Source organism: Triturus cristatus, chromosome 5_2, assembly GCF_964204655.1.
Source record: "Triturus cristatus chromosome 5_2, aTriCri1.1, whole genome shotgun sequence".
Classification (NCBI taxonomy): Eukaryota; Metazoa; Chordata; class Amphibia; order Caudata; family Salamandridae; genus Triturus; species Triturus cristatus.
In genome coordinates, this window is record NC_140588.1 from 828,682,904 (window position 1) to 828,702,655 (window position 19,752).

The following is a 19,752-nucleotide window of genomic DNA, read 5'->3' on the forward strand; positions in this document are numbered from 1 at the left end:
CTGGATGCTTGTCCGCACTGTGCAATCATCGCAAACGGCATCTTGCACAGTGCAAGTGGTCGTTTTCTGCCGCTCGAGTAGGTTTATACTCGAGCGGCAGTTTTCTCAAGGCGGACTGGTAGTTTCTCATCGCGAGCGGTCGCGAACATACGCGACCACTCGCAATGAGAAACCTGATCTCCCCACGTTGAGAATCTCGCAGGGAGGTTTATTTTCCACGCTCGCGATCGGCAGCTTTATGTTGCTGATCGCAAAAGAGAAAAAAGTCTCGCAGGGATGTCAATTTGCTCGCTCGCGGTCGCCAACTTGATGTTGAGTACCACGAGCAAGCAAAAAATGCCCGCTATGCTATGCGTTTTTAGCGCGCAATTTGCGTAGCGCGTAGTTGCGCAAACTACGCGAGCGTAACATAGTCATTCGCCCAGGTTTACTGGCAATGTAGTAGGTTTACACTGACTCAAAAGGGCATTTCAACCATGGTGCTATTGCTTACCACTATATTCAGCCCCAGTAGGTAGATCTGCGGAAACGTGGCAACATAAGGGAATTGCTAGTATTCTAGTATTCAAACTCTACTATGGCATGGGCCCTGGCTTAATCAGGGAGGTTAGATCAGAGCTGTTATATAATGAGATTGCTACCATAATGTTTCGCTGCATTACATGCCACAACACGGGACAAGTGGATTTTGTTACAGGACAAGTAGATTTATTATGCAATCTGCCCCATGGACAAGTAGATATTTTATTAAATTCCACACCCCTGCGTAAATGTCTATTGACTTTAACATACTGTTTCTCACCAGGAGAGTCATGAACCCCCAACTTTAGCAGCTTCAGCAGCCATTAGTTGCACCAAGCTGTGTGAATAACTGTGTGAATAAAAGAATAGTATGATAGAGCAGTAGAGGACAAATTAGACAAAGAAACAATGATAATGGGGAGAGGAATGGACATAAGGAAGGATGGATGGAGGGAATAAGGATGGATGGAAGAAAATAAAGAAGGAAGGAAGGGTGAATGGATGGATGAATGGATGTCCAAAATCAGTGCAAACTGGCATGTAAAAGACACATATCAGTCACATTTTTTGCAGAAATACCTCCGGGAAATCACACTAGGCTCACTCACTCATTGCAATTTGGAATATGATTCAAAGTGAAGGTATTATATTTTTCTGTCTACTCCTTTGCTTTCCATAAAGAATGTCGGGGCCTAGTGCCTTTATCATAACATTTTATAATAAACCGGTCAGGCCTATAGTCATGATTATTGTCTTCCCACTAAAACCAACTTAGTTTTGATGTATCAAGTATTAACTTTGCCTTAATCCAAAATATGTAATACAATGGGTCTTTTTAGTGGAAATGTGTTCCAATCAAATCATGTCCTCAGGGAAACTAACATGTGGGAGAGCCTCTCTCTTAGTAGCATGCTGATGGTTATTTTTGGTTGATCACAAAATGTCAGGTGACAAATGCACTGTCAAGCCAGAGCAAAAAATCTATATACATTAGAGTAGCCCTTGACTCTCAAAGAAAAAACTGCACTCTGATGTCTAAATCTCATCTGTGGTGCCACAAGAAGAAACATTGTACATTATATAGGTATCTCTGACACTTTAATAGCAGTACAATGTCATGTGTGTACCCCTGAATGTTTAAGCTCAGGCAGATGGATTAATATACAAAATGATAACAGCTGTGTGGAGTGCAAACACTTTTTTTTGTGAACGCACACAACTTATGCCAAATCATAACATGTACTTCACAATATCAACATGTGTCGGAGCCAAAGCCCCTCTCCCATTAGTGGTTCTTGATGCCTGTTTTGAGGCTAATCACATAATGCCTATGACAGCTGTGCAGTCAAGTCAAACCTAAAAACTGTGCCACTGGAAACTATAGGACCAAAAATCCAAATTAATATCAAATATATGATATTCATCAACCCCTGTTACTTTTTCACAAGGACCAGTATTTAGATATCATTTGCAGCCAACAGGTACTCTAGCAAAGCCTCATACATTTTTGGGATTGTTCTAAAACAAATGTATTTATTTATTTATTTTGAGAGTGTCTAGAGGGCGAACAAGACCCTTGCGGATATTATAGCGCTTTACAGTGAGGTTCTTTATAAATGGAATTTAAACACATATACATGACATCTTGTACAAGTAAAGCAGAAAGGTACAACAAAGAACAATCCTGTTGAGTCAGGTAAAGGGTGGATAAAATGTCTAGGTTTTCTAGAAGGTTCCTTGTCATAGTAGGATTGGTAACGCGGGTACATTTGTTCTCTAAATTTCTTTAGACTATGATCAGGTGAATTTTGCCATGAGAATCAATTTTACTTCCTTTTTGAAAGATTCAATAGAAGAGTTCAGTCTGGTTTCTGGGGGTAAGGCATTCCATATCCTGGGTGCCATTCCTAAGAAGGATCACTTATATGTTTTTTTCTTTTTGAATCTTTGTGGTTTTAGTAGTAGGTTTTCCACACTTCTTGAAGATCTTATCCCACCAGAGATCATCAGTTTCTGTGTCAGATAGCTGGGTGCATTGTGGTGTAAGGCTTTCTGCATCATACACGCTATTTTCAAGTGAATTCCGGCTTCTAATTCTTTTAGAACCAGTGATGAGTCTCGCTGCAGCATTTATTGAAGCTCTTAGAGGTGCCGTTGAAGCTTTAGGAAGGCCACACAGAGAGACACTACTGTAATCCACTCTAGGGATAACGAAAGCTTGTACTGCCTGTTCGAAGTCATTGACTGGCAGGAAAGGTTTCAGCTTCCTCAGTGTATTTATCTGGAAGTTTGCTCTCTTTGTTGCGTTGCTAATGTGTTTTTGCATATTGAGGTTACTGTCAAGAGTTATTCCCAATGATTTTGCAGAATCCACAATGGTTGGTTGAACGTTGAGTGCCGTAAGATGTTTGATCCAGTCTTGCATAATGGGGACTATGGCAGGTGGAGCTATAAGGAGGAATTCAGTTTTTAGAGCATTCATTTTGAGATGGTTTTCTGCCTGCCATGTCTGGGTGTTCCCAAGCATTGTGTTAAGCAGTTTGATGTCTTTTAGGGTGTGGATCCTAAGGTATAGTTGTGTATCGTAAGCGTACATGTGATATTGCATGTTAGACGCGTGTAGCATTTCGGTGAGTGGTTCCATGAAAAGATTAAACAATGTCGGGGATAGTGAGGAACCTTGAGGGACTCCCAACGTTACTGGGATGGGTTTGGACAGAGAGTTGTTGACCTTGAATTTTTGTGCCCGGTTCTGGAGAAATTAGTTAAACCAATTTAGCACTGACCCTGATATACCCATTCTATGTTTCAGAAGATCCATCAAGTTCTCATCTTTGACCGTATCAAAGGCTGATGAGAGGTCTAGCAGGATGAGTAGACATGATTCGTTTGTCTTTGCTCTTTCTCACTTTCATGAATATCAGAACATTCTGAGGTGCAAGACTGGAAATAGGATGAGCAGGTATCCATAGGACAAGATACCTTTTTGGAGGTCCTGAAACATCCTCAAACTGCACACTCAAAAGTTCAGAATGGGATAAACTAGAGAAACGTAGCCACCAATGTCACATTTTTGTCAGATAAGCTAAGCAATATTTTTCATTCCTCCAAAGCTGGGCAATTTAAAAGTTGCAACTTCTAGAATTAAAAGTTCTATACATTTATTTCTAGTGTTCTTAAAAGCTACCCATGTTCTGGGAAGTTTGAACATCAGGAAACGGATTCAGGATATGGAAGTGGTTTCTACTATTTCTAGTGAGGACCTCAGCTCACTCTATTATTATGGTTTTCTTACAGTTTTACATTACTGTTTCTGCCTCATGGGTCTTCACACTATCAAAGTCTCAGAAGAGAAAGTCCACATTAGGCTGGCTTTTAATGGGTATGTCTGGGTCCACTTTTTTCTTTCCAGCGAAGTAAAAGTCTTGCTCTCCTAGACCTCTGAGCATCTTCTAGTTACAGAGACTTAGGGAAAATTGGAGACTACCCTCTACTGTCCTTCACTAGGCAGACTAGAATTCTGCAGCAAGGTAATTCCTCTATTCACAGTCCTGTTGAACTGTCTCCCTTGGGAATGGCAACAATTTTAATCATCAGCTGAGCTGGGATTAGAAGAATTCCATAAACAAATCAAGCTAAAGCTCCTGCATGTTCCCCACCTTTCTTAACCTGCCCTATGACCCAGATCCGATTTCCCGAAACTCAGTGGTGGCTGACACAATCAAGAGGTTGTGGGGTGGATGGAAGGGATGCAGGGGAGCATGGGAGATGGAGAGTGGGGGTATTAATAATTTTTAAAAAACACTTGCCTGGAGCTGTCGGACACCTCCAGCATTGCGCCTCAGTCTTTCTGGTCCTAGCAGGCACCGGGGCAGCATTAGACTCCCTGTGAAATCCCTGAGCTTCTCTCATGCCATGAGAACAGCATGGGAATTGAAATGAGTAGGCTGAAAAGATGCTCCACTAAGGACAAGGGATCTGTGCTGTTTCTCCAACCTGACTGTTTAATACAGCCAAGTTGGAGAAAGCAAAGTGTGCATGTATGTGTATGGGCAACCGAAGACAGATGGCCAAACTCACATGAGCACTTAGAATTGCACATAGCACTCATCCTACCACCTCCCTTGCCCCAGCCCCACCCCTCCCTGTACACGCTGAGCTAAAAAATTAAAAATAAAACAATTGTAGTATATAATTTTATTTTTCACCTGCTGGCTCTGAGCCAGTGGGACGATGCTCCTCTGCCATTGCAGAGGAGCCGCCCTTGCCAAAACTGCAGACTGGTAAACAAAAGCCTCTCATACTTGGTGCTAGTTTTACAATGTGGCCAAAATAAGTATTTCTTATTTTTTTCTTTTTGTCTCTCATCTCCCCCCAGAGGCAAACCACCTCAAATGGTGAGCATTTAAAGAATACTCTCACACATCTGTTCTTACCCCAGGGACAGAGTCTGGTTCCTCCAAATCTTTCAATACTGTTCCTCTCCAATGAAAACAGATAACAAAGTCTATTGACATAGTACCAGAAAAGAGCTACTGTGACATACAGGAAATCCGTTGGTTTAGGAATGTTTTAAAGTGTGTCTAATTATCATTTTTCCCTGGAAGAGATGTGGTATTACAAATAGTCCTACATCTAGAAGGAAAGTTACAGACACTGGGCCTGATTTACAAACAGCACGCTTAATAAAGTTTGTAGTAAGAGAGTAAGTACAAAACTTACTACAAGGTGCTTTTCACAAACTGCACTTTTGTAGCTGTTTACACTTTAGTAGAAACTTACACTCTTGTCGTAATTTACAGAAATATATAACTTTTTTTTCTGAAATTTATATTTTAAATAAATTCCCAGCTGAAGAAAACAATATTTTTAAGATGCATACATTTTTATGAATAGTGTAGATAATTATGCAATTATTTTTAATAATATTTAATCTTATGTTATTTTTTAAATGAAAAATAGGATTTTAGATATTGTATAGTTAAATAATAAATATGTAACACCTATAACAAATTTTAATAAATTTATATTGCTTTATATTATAACTGGTAACAACTTATTTTTAAACAATCGTCATTAGCTATTACTGGACAGAGGCCCTTTAGTGTACTAAAACCTCTGTTAAGGGATATGCCACACTTTGTTGTACCTTCAGTGTAAAACCGTATTTGGAGTGGTTTGATTGCTAGTGGAAATGAATATTGCTCACCTGTTTGAGATTGGGCTTTGTGTGCTGGCATCTGGGGTTCCCCCTGAGCCAATTTGCGCCCTCAAATTCCATGTTGTGTTCTTTTGGTGAATCCTATCCTTAGAGTTTGCTGCATTTTATGTTCTTCTGTAATTATTACTGTGATTTTAGCAAATCATTTGTATTCCCAGTTATAAGAAAATGGGGAATCAGAAGGTCATAGGAAGCATCGGAATATCTGGAAATGCTTGGCTCCCCATTTAACCTTGTTAACATAAGCTTTCTTTTAAATGTGCTGTGACCGGAAGGAACCTAATGATTTTTTAATCTGACACATGCACTTTGTATGTTTAGCATCATTGTGGGGTGTAGGTCTCACACGGCAAGGGCTGATACTCTTGCTGGGTGATTTGATGGTGACTCAAATTTGCCTAATTGGCCCGATGTTCTGCTATCTGTGATGGTTTATAATGTTCAGTTTTAATGTTTTTATCCCTGTGTCTTAACTTCTCTATTGCATTTCATGGATACTCAGGTAACCCGAAATAAACCTGGTACTACTAGTACTGCTAAATATTTTAAATAATTGAATTTAATTTAAAAAAAAATTCTGTGGTGGTTTATTATAAGTCCACCCTGCATTGTTTTCTGTTGGAAGGTTTTGCAGTACCAGTGGTTGGCCATGCAGAGTGCCGGACTTACTACAAAAGTGTAAGTTACTACAAAAGTGTCAGTTGCTACAAGAGTTTTTTGTAAATACTGAAAAGTACTAAAATTACTCAAAAGTTTAAACTTACTCAAAAGTGTACCTTTTTTCTGAATCTGGCCCATGGGATAAAATCATCACTGGTTAAACTTTTAGGCAGAAATGTGACCACCTTTGACTCGCTCTGCTGCTATTTGACTAGATGTGTGTTATAGAAATATCATATACGCACATACATACGTACGTATCTTGCACGGAAGGTATTACTAATCTCATGTATCCAGAATTTCCTTGATTACTTAAATCCTTTATACATGACTTTTCTTTCCATTGTTTGCTATAAGTTATTTTCCATTGCATGTTAATGAAAAAAATATGACAGAGCAAATCCCACAGGGGTGTAGCATGGTCAGGAAAGAAAATTGTACCAAAGCTCCCGAGCTCTTCTCCTGAGAGGATCTGTTAACTCAATCCTCACTGATGCAGACATAAAATGCACACTAAATACAACTAGCTGCTATATGCTGAGAACCAAAATCATCCATTTAAGGACCCAGTTAAATTAATGGAAAATGGTGAGGTCTACAAAATGGAATAAATGTTATAAAATGGTCCCTGCTCAGTGAACTATTCACATCAAAGTAACCATTCCCATTGAATGCAATATTAGGCAGAAGAGTCAACCTTAACCATTAGCCAGCAGCCCTGTACAAAAAAAAAGTAAGTTTCCTTGGGTTGAGGTTGTTTGCTTTTCATCTCCAACCTTCTTACTTGCCTCACCTCAAAATGCCTGAATTTAAAATGGAGCCTGCCAAGTATGAGAGTATTCACAGTAATGGGGAAGCAAACCATTTTTTCAACCCCCTAAAGAATGTGTGCTCAATACCACCGAATAAAATAGTTCTTTAGAGAGACTCTATTATAAATTTGTGCAGCTCATGCAGCCTGAAAAGCAGACCACCAGTCCTCAAAGTGCCACGTGCTTGGCAATCTGAAGCATACCCCAGACCAAACTTCTCACATTCATCATTTTCATCAGGATTAGATCATGAGTATTGTGAAAAAGTCGACATCAAATCTAAATCTACTAAGATTGATTGCTCTCTGCTTATACTTGTTCCCTGGCTGGCCATATCCACACACATCCACAGTCATGAGGTAAAACTTATCTATTTACCCCATTTGTGATCTAATTCTAGATTATGAAAGAGTATCCAAGGTACTCCTGTTTATGCTGAAGTTAATATTATTAATTCTTACGTGCTGACTCGGTTGACTTTCAGTCCTTTGATCACAGTATTGATTATAGAAGCTATAATCAAACGTAATTATAGTCCCATGTCACACTGTAAATGCGGACAGAGGGCCTGTATGCAAATTCTTAACACTTCTAGTCATTAATAACAACTTTTTATTGACTTCTTATCTTTACTGTCCGTGACATTATGGCCAAATTCTTCTGTATTTTATATGACTTCAGGAACTGTTAATTTTTCTTGCGTCAATGAAGCAATTCACATGTAATCATTCCTTCACAATAAGTTCCCCTAATTTCCTAATGCATTTCGACTAGCTGTCCTTTTTCAGCGGAAAAAATTAGGAGTGCCAGCAAGTGTACACAAAGAAGTTCCAGCAGAGATGTACATGCTCCACAAATTGTCTGGTGTATGGCATTGTTCTATGGTGGCAAGAACAACCATAAGGTCAAACGCAAATGAGGCACAGCCGAAATGTTATGAAGGTTCATCTGCATGATGTATGACGTGATGCATTGCCAAACAAGAACAATGTTTCTAAGTACTATTAGTCAATTAATTAAATCAAGTGATACAATAAGAAAAGAAAATGTAAAAGGAAACTGAAAGAGAAAAATAAAAGTAAAATTAAAGGAGAAGAGTGCGATTTTGTGTTGGCATCGTGTGCAACAATGTCCACCATCTTGCAATATGTTCTCAAGCATATATAGAGATAGATTATGAAATTAGAACAAATGTTTAAGACATTACTTATGATAACAAATGACAAATATTCTAACTGTATTATAAGACAATGGTGATTAGATATTTGCAATGTCAATATTAGTGAATATGATCAAGCAAGTGTGATTAGTACTATCAATCAATCAATTAAAGCTTTATTTCGATAAAACATTATATCATAAAAGCATCAAACAAACATAAATAATACAAATTTGTCATGGGGAATAAAATAACTAAAATTAAGACAAACAAAATCTGGTCGGGGGAAAAAGAATATCGTTACAAAGGGAGCAATCGTAGAATAAAAGATACATTGCTACACCAAACGTTTCTCCCCCCGCAGAAACACAGGAGAATCTAAAGGACAACCAAGAATAAATAGATTTTAAAATGGACAGTCACAATCTATATAAAAAACATTAAATTGCACTCAGTAACAATGCAGTTATTTCCCCCAAGAAGATAAGTTAAGAGATATATCATATCAAAGAACGCAGAGACCTAAATCTAATAACCCATGACCAGCCAAGAAATTTGCCCACACCACATACCAGCAGTGCACTAGTGTCTGACTGTAAAATTATAAGTGCTACACGATAGTTTGCAGTGCCCAGCTGCCTGCGGACTAGGCCTGGGCCAAAATTCCGTTCCGTTCACGGAAATTGCGATAATTTGGCATTTTCGCGTTCCGCGGAAAGCGCGAAAATGTCAAAATTTCCGCATTCCACAGCTTAGCGATAATTTGTTTCTTGCTCGCGCTGTAAAATAATACATTCTCGCGTGCGCACGATCACCTTACCTGAATCCCCGCGTTCGCCGACAAGTTTTCCTGATCCGGTCACGTTCTCCACGAGATGTTGGATTGTTGGTAGCCATTTGCGCTGTCTCGCGACAGTTCGCTCCCGCAGTAACGTCATACGCCGCGCGATCACGTCTTTCTTCTCGCGATCATGCACCGCGAGACAAGTGAAAAAAAGATGGCCGCGCCCGCGAGCAACCGCATGGGTAAGTTGGCGAGCCACGACCACGCAGAAAATACCACGAACAGGCGGGAAATAAACTTCTGCATCTTCGCGATATTTCCGCATGTTTGCGGAGATTTGTAATATTTTCGCGATAATTTGCGAAAGTGAATTTCGCAAATTCCGCCCACCCCTACTGCAAACAGGACTCAGCCATCTTGCTCGAGGATTTTTATAAGCTGGGCACTCGAACAAAAGGTGCGCTACAGTTTCAACCTCCCCATTCCAACATGGACAATTTGCAATAGTTTGATGGGGGGGTTTACATTTACTAGTACACTCACGAGTAGGGAGTGTGCCAAACCTAAACTGGGTATAAAGTGTCCTATCTCTAGGTCTCTGTATGAAATCAAGATAGCACTCCAACCTTACCACCTGTTTGTGTAGATAGAAATCCCCAGTCAATCTACCTAGGTTGGAAGTGCTATTCTCCTGGTTATCTATCCAGGTCCAATAGGCCTTCTTGAGATCAGCCCCGCTCAAGTGTTTTCCAGACTCCCAAACTTCTCTTAAGTAGGCCTGGGCAGTAAATTCTGTTCCGTTCGCGGAATTTGCGGAATTTGCGGAATTTCGCGTTCGCGGAGAACGCGAAATTACCCAAAAATCTGCGTTCCGCGACTTCGCGAAATTTTCCGCTTGTCCGCGTTCTCAATATGCGTGTTCGCGAGATATTTCACCCCGAGCACGCAAACAGCGATCGCGAACAGGAAAAAAGTATCGCGAACAAGCAATTCCGCGTGTTCGCGGAATTTCTGCGTGTTCGCGGAGATTTTTTACCGTTTCGCGGAGATTTGCGTAACGCGATTACGCAAATTCCGCCCACCCCTACTCTTAAGCCCATTGAAAGAAAAGACTTTTTGACATTGCTCAACCAACCAATCCTATGTGAACCCGTCGCGCTCATCACTTCTCTAAGGCCATCAACGTATTTGGATAGCTCGGGGTGCGCCATAGGCGGGTCCAAAAAAGCAAGGGGCGTTATCTAGCAAGATCCCTATATGAGCGCCTGCTAATATCGCTCATCAGGGGCTTAAGAGGAGTACCCCTTGGGAGCGTGACCAAGTCCCTAAGGAATTTGCTTTCAGATCTTGAAATTTCATTGACATTATCAAAACCCCAGAGTTCGGCACCGTAAAGTGCCAAGCTGACAGCTTTAGCAGCATAAATCACAAGGGCGGGAGCAATGGGCCTGTTCTGCGAAGAGTGATGTTCCTTCCCAATTGCTCCCGTAACCCGCTTGTGATTCAAGAGCATTTTATCAATATGGGGTCTCCAACTTAGTCTGTCTGAAATTCTGATTCCGAGATAATTAAAAGTATTAACAAGCTCCAAGGGTACTCCATCCAAAGTAGGAGTTATTTTAAGGGATCTGCAGGGATTAAACAAGAGAAGTTTGTTCTTCAAGGTGTTTATAGTCAAGCCTCTCAATCTGCAGAAAAGATAGAACCCATCCAAAAGTTTTTGCAACCCTGCCGGGGTTTTAGAAATTAGCAGGGTGTCGTCGGCAAAAAGTAGGGAAGGAACTTTATCACCCGCCAGGGTCGGGGCATCAGCTGGAGTTTCCTGCAGGAAACTTACCACCCCACTCACATATAAAGAGAATAGGGTGGGAGCCATAACACAGCCCTGGCGGACTCCCCTATTAACAGGGATTTTATCCGTTTTATGTTGCTGAGAGCCCCACCTCACCTGAGCATAGTTGCCCTCATGAAGACGAATCAAAAGGTCTAGGATAGGCAACTGAACACTCATTTCCTTCAAGACCAACCACAAGCGGTCACGAGGGACAAGATTAAAGGCAGTCTTTAAATCTATGAATGCCAATAAAGACTGCCCTTGCCAATCGAGACCACCTTCCAATGCAAAAGAAGGAGCCTAAAGACCTGGTCAATGGTACTCGTGTTTGCTCTAAAACCCGCCTGGTAATCTGTCAGGATGTTGTTATCATTCGCCCATGTCAAGATTCTCTCTAGCAAGACCCTGCCAACTACCTTCTGACCAGCATCAATGAGGCTGATGGGTCGGTAGTTGGCAGGGTCTTCCCTAAGTTCCTTTTTAAATATTGGGATCACCTCCACCAATTTCCATGATTCTGGGATGGGGGATCCTTTAAGGAGAGCATTAAGCAGGATGGTGAAATACCTGGCCCAGTTTTGGGGATCGGCTCGGAACAAATCACCAGGGAGGCCGTCTGGTCCGGAAGCCTTGGCTGGGACTATTTTATTAATAGCAGCCAAAACTTCAGGTTCCACTAATGGATCATATGTCTCTAAAACGAAAGATGACAAAGAAGAACCAGGAAAGTCACCTAGGCTATGAGCAACATCCCCAGAGTAGAGTTTTTTAAAGTGATCAAACCACTCCTGGTTCGTAATATGATTGGGAATTGTATCGGAGTGCTGGCCTTTGGACTTCCTGAACAGTTTCCAAAAGGCATTTCCATCTTTGGCCAGACTGGCAGCCTTTAGATCTAACCAAAAGGATTCTTCCCAGGCACGCTTAGCTCCTAGTACTGCCTTTTTATAATCCTTTCTAGCGCTTTGCACCAGATGGCAATCGCGTTTTTTAACAGCAGCTATCAAGAGACACTTTTTTTGTCTGCACTCCGAGTTATACCATGAACCTGAAACTTTGGGGGGCTTGTTTGAATTACTAAAAGAGGGTGGTACCAAGAAAAAAGAGCCTATCAACTCTACTGTATCTAGGTAGATACTCCCGGTGTTAGGGGGCCCATCCACGACACTACATGCTATCTGTAGTTCCGTGATTTTAGCCAACAAGACCTGTTTTATAGCGTTCAGTTTTTGGACGTCGCAGACGATTTTCGGCCATTTCAGGTACCTCCTGCAATTGGATGGAACTACCTCCTTTGAAGACATGATTCGACCAGTACCAGAATGAAAGGAGTCAGGAGACCAAGGATTCTTCATCGACAAACATAAGGAATTATGATCACTTTCAATAGTAGGAAATATAACCATATCTACTAAATATCTCCATAGTCTATGATCAATTAAATTATAATCAATTCGAGAGAGGCATGTTGCTCTATTAAAAGTATTGGCACCAAGGATATCAGAAGGCGTTCTGCCATTGGCGGCTCTTAGGCCAAATTCAAGTGATAGGGCATTCATTTGGATGGCCAACTGCGTCCACTTCTTGATTGGCGGTAAAGTCAAGGATGGTATGCCCCACCTGGCATCCTCAACCTCTGTCTCGAGCAAATCTTCTGAGGCCAAAGGTTCGAAGGTGCAGTTCATATCCCCTGTCACCATGATTAGAGAGTCAGGCAGACAGGAGGTAAGTTCGTCACCCAAATCTGTAACAAGTGGCGACTTTAGACCACCCTTCGTACCTCTAACATAGACATTAAAAAGCTCGATGACAGGTCCACCTCTAACCCCTGTCGATGTCAAAGAACGCAGAGACCTAAATCTAATAACCCATGACCAGCCAAGAAATTTGGCCAAATCACATACCAGCAGTGCACTAGTGTCTGACTGTAAAATTCTAAGTGCTACACGATAGTTCGCAGTGCCCAGCTGCCTGCGGACTAGGCCTGGGCCATAATTCCGTTCCGTTCACGGAAATTGCGATAATTTGGCATTTTCGCGTTCCACGGAAAGCGCGAAAATGTCAAAATTTCCGCATTCCATAGCTTAGCGATAATTTGTTTCTTGCTCGCGCTGTAAAATAATACATTCTCACGTGCGCGCGATCGCCTTACCTGAATCCCCGCGTTCGCCGACAAGTTTTCCTGATCCGGTCACGTTCTCCACGAGATGTTGGATTGTTGGTAGCCATTTGCGCTGTCTCGCGACAGTTCGCTCCCGCAGTAACGTCAGACGCCGCACGATCACGTCTTTCTTCTCGCGATCATGCACCGTGAGACAAGTGAAATCAAGATGGCCGCGCCCGCGAGCAACCACATGGGTAAGTTGGTGAGCCGCGACCACGCAGAAAATACCGCGAACAGGCGGGAAATAAACTTCTGCATCTTCGCGATATTTCCGCATGTTTGCGGAGATTTGTAACATTTTCGCGATAATTTGCGAAAGTGAATTTCGCAAATTCCGCCCACCCCTACTGCAGACGGGACTCAGCCATCTTGCTCGAGGATTTTTATAAGCTGGGCACTCGAACAAAAGGTGCACTACAGTTTCAACCTCCCCATTGCAACATGGACAATTTGCAATAGTTTGATGGGGGGGTTTACATTTACTAGTACACTCACAAGTAGGGAGTGTGCCAAACCTAAACTGGGTATAAAGTGTCCTATCTCTAGGTCTCTGTAAGAAATCAAGATAGCACTCCAACCTTACCACCTGTTTGTGTAGATAGAAATCCCCAGTCAATCTACCTAGGTTGGAAGTGCTATTCTCCTGGTTATCTATCCAGGTCCAATAGGCCTTCTTGAGATCAGCCCCGCTCAAGTGTTTTCCAGACTCCCAAACTTCTCTTAAGCCCATTGAAAGAAAAGACTTTTTGACATTGCTCAACCAACCAATCCTATGTGAACCCGTCGCGCTCATCACTTCTCTAAGGCCATCAACGTATTTGGATAGCTCGGGGTGCGCCATAGGCGGGTCCTAAAAACCAAGGGGCGTTATCTAGCAAGATCCCTAAATGAGTGCCTGCCAATATCGCTCATCAGGGGCTTAAGAGGAGTACCCCTTGGGAGCGAGACCAAGTCCCTAAGGAATTTGCTTTCAGATCTTGAAATTTCATTGACATTATCAAAACCCCAGAGTTCGGCACCGTAAAGTGCCAAGCTGACAGCTTTAGCAGCATAAATCACAAGGGCGGGAGCAATGGGCCTGCTCTGCGAAGAGCGATGTTCCTTCCCAATTGCTCCCGTAACCCGCTTGTGATTCTAGAGCATTTTATCAATATGGGGTCTCCAACTTAGTCTGTCTGAAATTCTGATTCCGAGATAATTAAAAGTATTAACAAGCTCCAAGGGTACTCCATCCAAAGTAGGAGTTATTTTAAGGGATCTGCAGGGATTAAACAAGAGAAGTTTGTTCTTCAAGGTGTTTATAGTCAAGCTTCTCAATCTGCAGAAAAGATAGAACCTATCCAAAAGTTTTTGCAACCCTGCCGGGGTTTTAGAAATTAGGAGGGTGTCGTCGGCAAAAAGTATAGAAGGAACTTTATCACCCGCGAGGGTCGGGGCATCAGCTGGAGTTTCCTGCAGGAAACTTACCACCCCACTCACATATAAAGAGAATAGGGTGGGAGCCATAACACAGCCCTGGCGGACTCCCCTATTAATAGGGATTTTATCTGTTTTATGTTGCTGAGAGCCCCACCTCACCTGAGCATAGTTGCCCTCATGAAGACGAATCAAAAGGTCTAGGATAGGCAACGGAACACCCATTTCCTTCAAGACCAACCACAAGCGGTCACAAGGGACAAGATTAAAGGCAGTCTTTAAATCTATGAATGCCAATAAAGACTGCCCTTGCCAATCGAGACCACCTTCCAATACAAAAGAAGGAGCCTAAAGACCTGGTCAATGGTACTCGTGTTTGCTCTAAAACCCGCCTGGTAATCTGTCAGGATGTTGTTATCATTGGCTCATGTCAAGATTCTCTCTAGCAAGACCCTGCCAACTACCTTCTGACCAGCATCAATGAGGCTGATGGGTCGGTAGTTGGCAGGGTCTTCCCTAAGTTCCTTTTTAAATATTGGGATCACCTCCGCCCCTTTCCATGATTCTGTGACGGGGGATCCTTTAAGGAGAGCATTAAGCAGGATGGTGAAATACCTGGCCCAGTTTTGGGGATCGGCTCGGAACAAATCACCAGGGAGGCCGTCTGGTCCGGAAGCCTTGGCTGGGACTATTTTATTAATAGCAGCCAAAACTTCAGGTTCCACAAATGGATCATATGTCTCTAAAACGAAAGATGACAAAGAAGAACCAGGAAAGTCACCTAGGCTATGAGCAACATCCCCAGAGTAGAGTTTTTTAAAGTGATCGAACCACTCCTGGTTCGTAATATGATTGGGAATTGTATCGGAGTCCTGGCCTTTGGACTTCCTGAACAGTTTCCAAAAGGCATTTCCATCTTTGGCCAGACTGGCAGCCTTTAGATCTAACCAAAAGGATTCTTCCCAGGCACGCTTAGCTCCTAGTACTGCCTTTTTATAATCCTTTCTAGCGCTTTGCACCAGATGGCAATTGCGTTTTTTAACAGCAGCTATCAAGAGACACTTTTTTTGTCTGCACTCCGAGTTATACCATGAACCTGAAACTTTGGGGGGCTTGTTTGAGTTACTAAAAGAGGGTGGTACCAAGAAAAAAGAGCCTATCAACTCTACTGTATCTAGGTAGATACTCCCGGTGTTAGGGGGCCCATCCACGACACTACATGCTATCTGTAGTTCCGTGATTTTAGCCAACAAGACCTCTTTTATAGCGTTCAGTTTTTGGACGTCGCAGATGATTTTCGGCCATTTCAGGTACCTCCTGCAATTAGATGGAACTACCTCCTTTGAAGACATGATTCGACCAGTACCAGAATGAAAGGAGTCAGGAGACCAAGGATTCTTCATCGACAAACATAAGGAATTATGATCACTTTCAATAGTAGGAACTATAACCAGATCTACTAAATGTCTCCATAGTCTATGATCAATTAAAATATAATCAATTCGAGAGGGGCATGTTGCTCTATTAAAAGTATTGGCACCAAGGATATCAGAAGGCGTTCTGCCATTGGCGGCTCTTAGGCCAAATTCAAGTGATAGGGCATTCATTTGGATGGCCAACTGCGTCCACTGCTTGATTGGCGGTAAAGTCAAGGATGGTATGCCCCACCTGGCATCCTCAACCTCTGTCTCGAGCAAATCTTCTGAGGCCAAAGGTTCGAAGGTGCAGTTCATATCCCCTGTCACCATGATTAGAGAGTCAGGCAGACAGGAGGTAAGTTCGTCACCCAAAGCTGTAACAAGTGGCGACTTTAGACCACCTTTCGTACCTCTAACATAGACATTAAAAAGCTCGATGACAGGTCCACCTCTAACCCCTGTCAATGTTAACCGCATCAAATCCAGGGATATACACTCATGATGTTTTACCCTACAATTAAGGTTAAGGCTAACCCAGACAATGAGACCCCCCGAAGGTCGCCCACGACCATTGGAAATTGCTGGTAAAAAAAACCAAGTAAAGCCAGTTTTGTATATTGGCACTAGACTCCAGGTCTCCTGAAAAATACATATGTCGTGTTCTTCAATGTAATTATTCCAGTCTGGCAACAACAATTTGTTACATAAACCCGCAATGTTCCATGAGATTATTTTGAGATTTAAAGTGGAGAGCGATAAGGTATCATCAACATGGACAAACATTTCACATGGTAAAAAATCACTCGATCTATGAACAATACTCTCACAGATATTGCGGGGTAGGACAATATTGTTTTCGGGTTGAACTAATGGAATAACAATATTAGAGTTCGTAGCTAAAGATACAGAGGTTAGTCAATCATTGTTGTCAAAAGTGGATTGACCCACTTTCAGTGAATCTAATTCAAAACCCCTCGATATTAATGGTTTGACAAAAGGAAAGCGCCTAAACTGGATGGGAGAAGAACCTGGAGAAGAGGTTCTAAATTCCAATGCCAAGAGACCCTCGGCCAATGGGTGGCTGGCCAAGGTGAGTTCGATGGTATCAGTAAGATTATCTTCAGATCTACACCTTTGGGCCCTGACTATATCATTCCTTATTAGGGACCGGCAGCCCCTAACATGGCGAATCCAATGTGTAACCTTGTTTATGAGAGAACCTTCATCCTCTCTTCTCACAATTAGTACTATCTGTTATCAAGGTAACAACTCATTTCAACTCAATCAGTGAGACCTCTTGGATGTGGAGTGTCTAATATTTTAATCCAATACCGTTCCCTTTGTAGCAATCTTTTCTTAATGTATATTTTAGGTTTATTTTTGGTATCATTGATAACTTGAAATTTAAGTGTAAAGCCAGTGGAGATTTCTCTGCATGATGATGAATACTGCTTTTATATTCCATTATGCATGGTTTATGTTTTTCTTTTGAGTCATAGCAATATATATTAAGCTGCACAGACATTTTACATTACAATTATTAGTGTCACAGTCACAGTTTTGACTCCGTTTAATTGGTGTTTCAATATGCGGATGGGAAAATATTGAGACTTTAATGACATTATGACTATGTGCACAGTTATGGCAATGTGTACATGGCTGGTTTATTTGTAGTGCCCTCTTGTGTTCCTTTGTTGGTGACCAATTATTTTATATTTTTTGTGCTTCTGTAAGCAAACAATGGCCTATCTTTAACCAGAAGTCTGTTGTCAAGTTTAATCCTCAACATGTTCCATCCCTGTTTTAATGACACATTTTATGCCTGGGCTTTTTGTGGAAAAAGTAGATACAAAGTTCCCTTTTGTCTATGCTGCTATTTATTGTTTCTGTAAAAGTCTAATCATCTGTTCTTCTAAGGCTATTTGTAAATCCCATGGTTCAGTTATTATTGTCTTGATTCATACACATTGTGAAAAAGGTGACTGTTTTAAAGATTCTGGGTGAAAACGTGTGTAGTGATGAGAAAGATTTCTATCAATGGCTTTTAGAGCTGTCCGTGAATTATTCAGAAAGTGCTTATATCTTCAGATCCTGTACCTCTCCAGTTATCCACATAGTGGTGACATTGTATACAAAATGTTGCTTAAAGTAAATAAGCCCTGTGTCATTGGTGTTGCTCTTTTTACAAAATAATATAGTCATAATGCACTGAAGCTAATCCCTCTCCATACTCTCACCAAGGTGATCTCAGCAGAATACAGACTCTGTATGGATCATAAGAAACCAGGACATGAAGCACCTAACAATACATTAATATGCATGTGACTAAAACTTGGTTAGTCCAAGAATTGAATATATCTAGCCTTGTGACTGTTATGGCAGCTTTAGTCAACTCACTGTACAATCACAAATTACGTGTGTCCCATACTCCTGAGATCTTTAACAATCTGTAGAAAAGTGGGTTCTGATCCATCTAACCCCATGGAGTGTTTGATTTTGTACTACCCAGATTTGGATGCCTACCATGTGTGAAGATCTGAAGTTCTGGTAAAGTGGATTGGTAGTGCTAGAAACCAGCGCCTGCCTTTTAAAACGAGATCCACTGCCGTGCAGCTGGAAAAAGAGGTTCTGGAACAGCAGCATGTGAATACATGTGACACGTCTGTGCACACACGTGTAGGATCAGCAAGTGGGACTACTGTCCAGCTCATGTTAGTATCTGTGCAAAGGTTGCATCTCCCAGAACAACCATGTATGGATTAGCACTGGCTTGTGCAGGCCTTATAATATCGGTAGCCATTCATACTACAAGTATGTAGTGCTTCATCAAAAAGAGTATTTCACTGTATTGTACATTATGGGCAAAATGTGCAACAAACTACAGTTGGCGTAGGCTAGGGTGACTCATCAATCTTATGGTAAACAAGGATCACAAGTGAAGATTTAATGTTACTCACATCATATCTGCCTTCCTTTTGGCATTTTAGGATTAATCATATCTGACTCATTTCCTAATTAGATTCTGGCTGTTGCTCTCCATTCTGGGACTAGTTCATTACTCTGATGGCCAGCAGGAAGTTCAAAGGCTTCCACACACACTATTGAATTTAGCAATGCCATAGTGAAATCACTGAAGCAAAATGGCCACAAAAACTTTACATAAAATTGCAGCTATTTTGTAAGGATTCACATCATGGTGAGCAAGAGTGGAAACTGTAAATGATGGTAACACAGATGATCAACTACCTGATAGTTATCATACCGTTCAATTTATCATATTTTTATTTTTTAAAGTGATGTCTCAGTAAACAAATTTTATGTGAGGGAAGAAAGCTTGCATATCATTAAAAACCCTTGCCCTTGCTGATTTAGCAACTTTTGAATTCTACCAACTAAATTTCCTTTTCATACAGGATTAATTTTGGTTTTCCCCGGTAATCCTTAACTAGTCACACTGGCTGGAAGAAGATAAAACACTACTAGAAAGCCTGCCACTAATATCTCTTCTCTTAGTACATAGATACACTCAAATAACTCAAAACCAAACCTGGAAAACACTAAGCAATCCCTATTACACATGGATAGTAAATTAAAAATTATAAAGACAAGCTCAAGCATATCTCTGGTTGTAAAACCATTCGAATCAAAGTCATCTGTGATGACGAGGACATAAAAGGCATTAATTTGTTGAAACTGAATGAAGACACAAGGTAACAAAAACAATCTATAGACTTTTGATAACTTGCAACATAGTTTCAATGT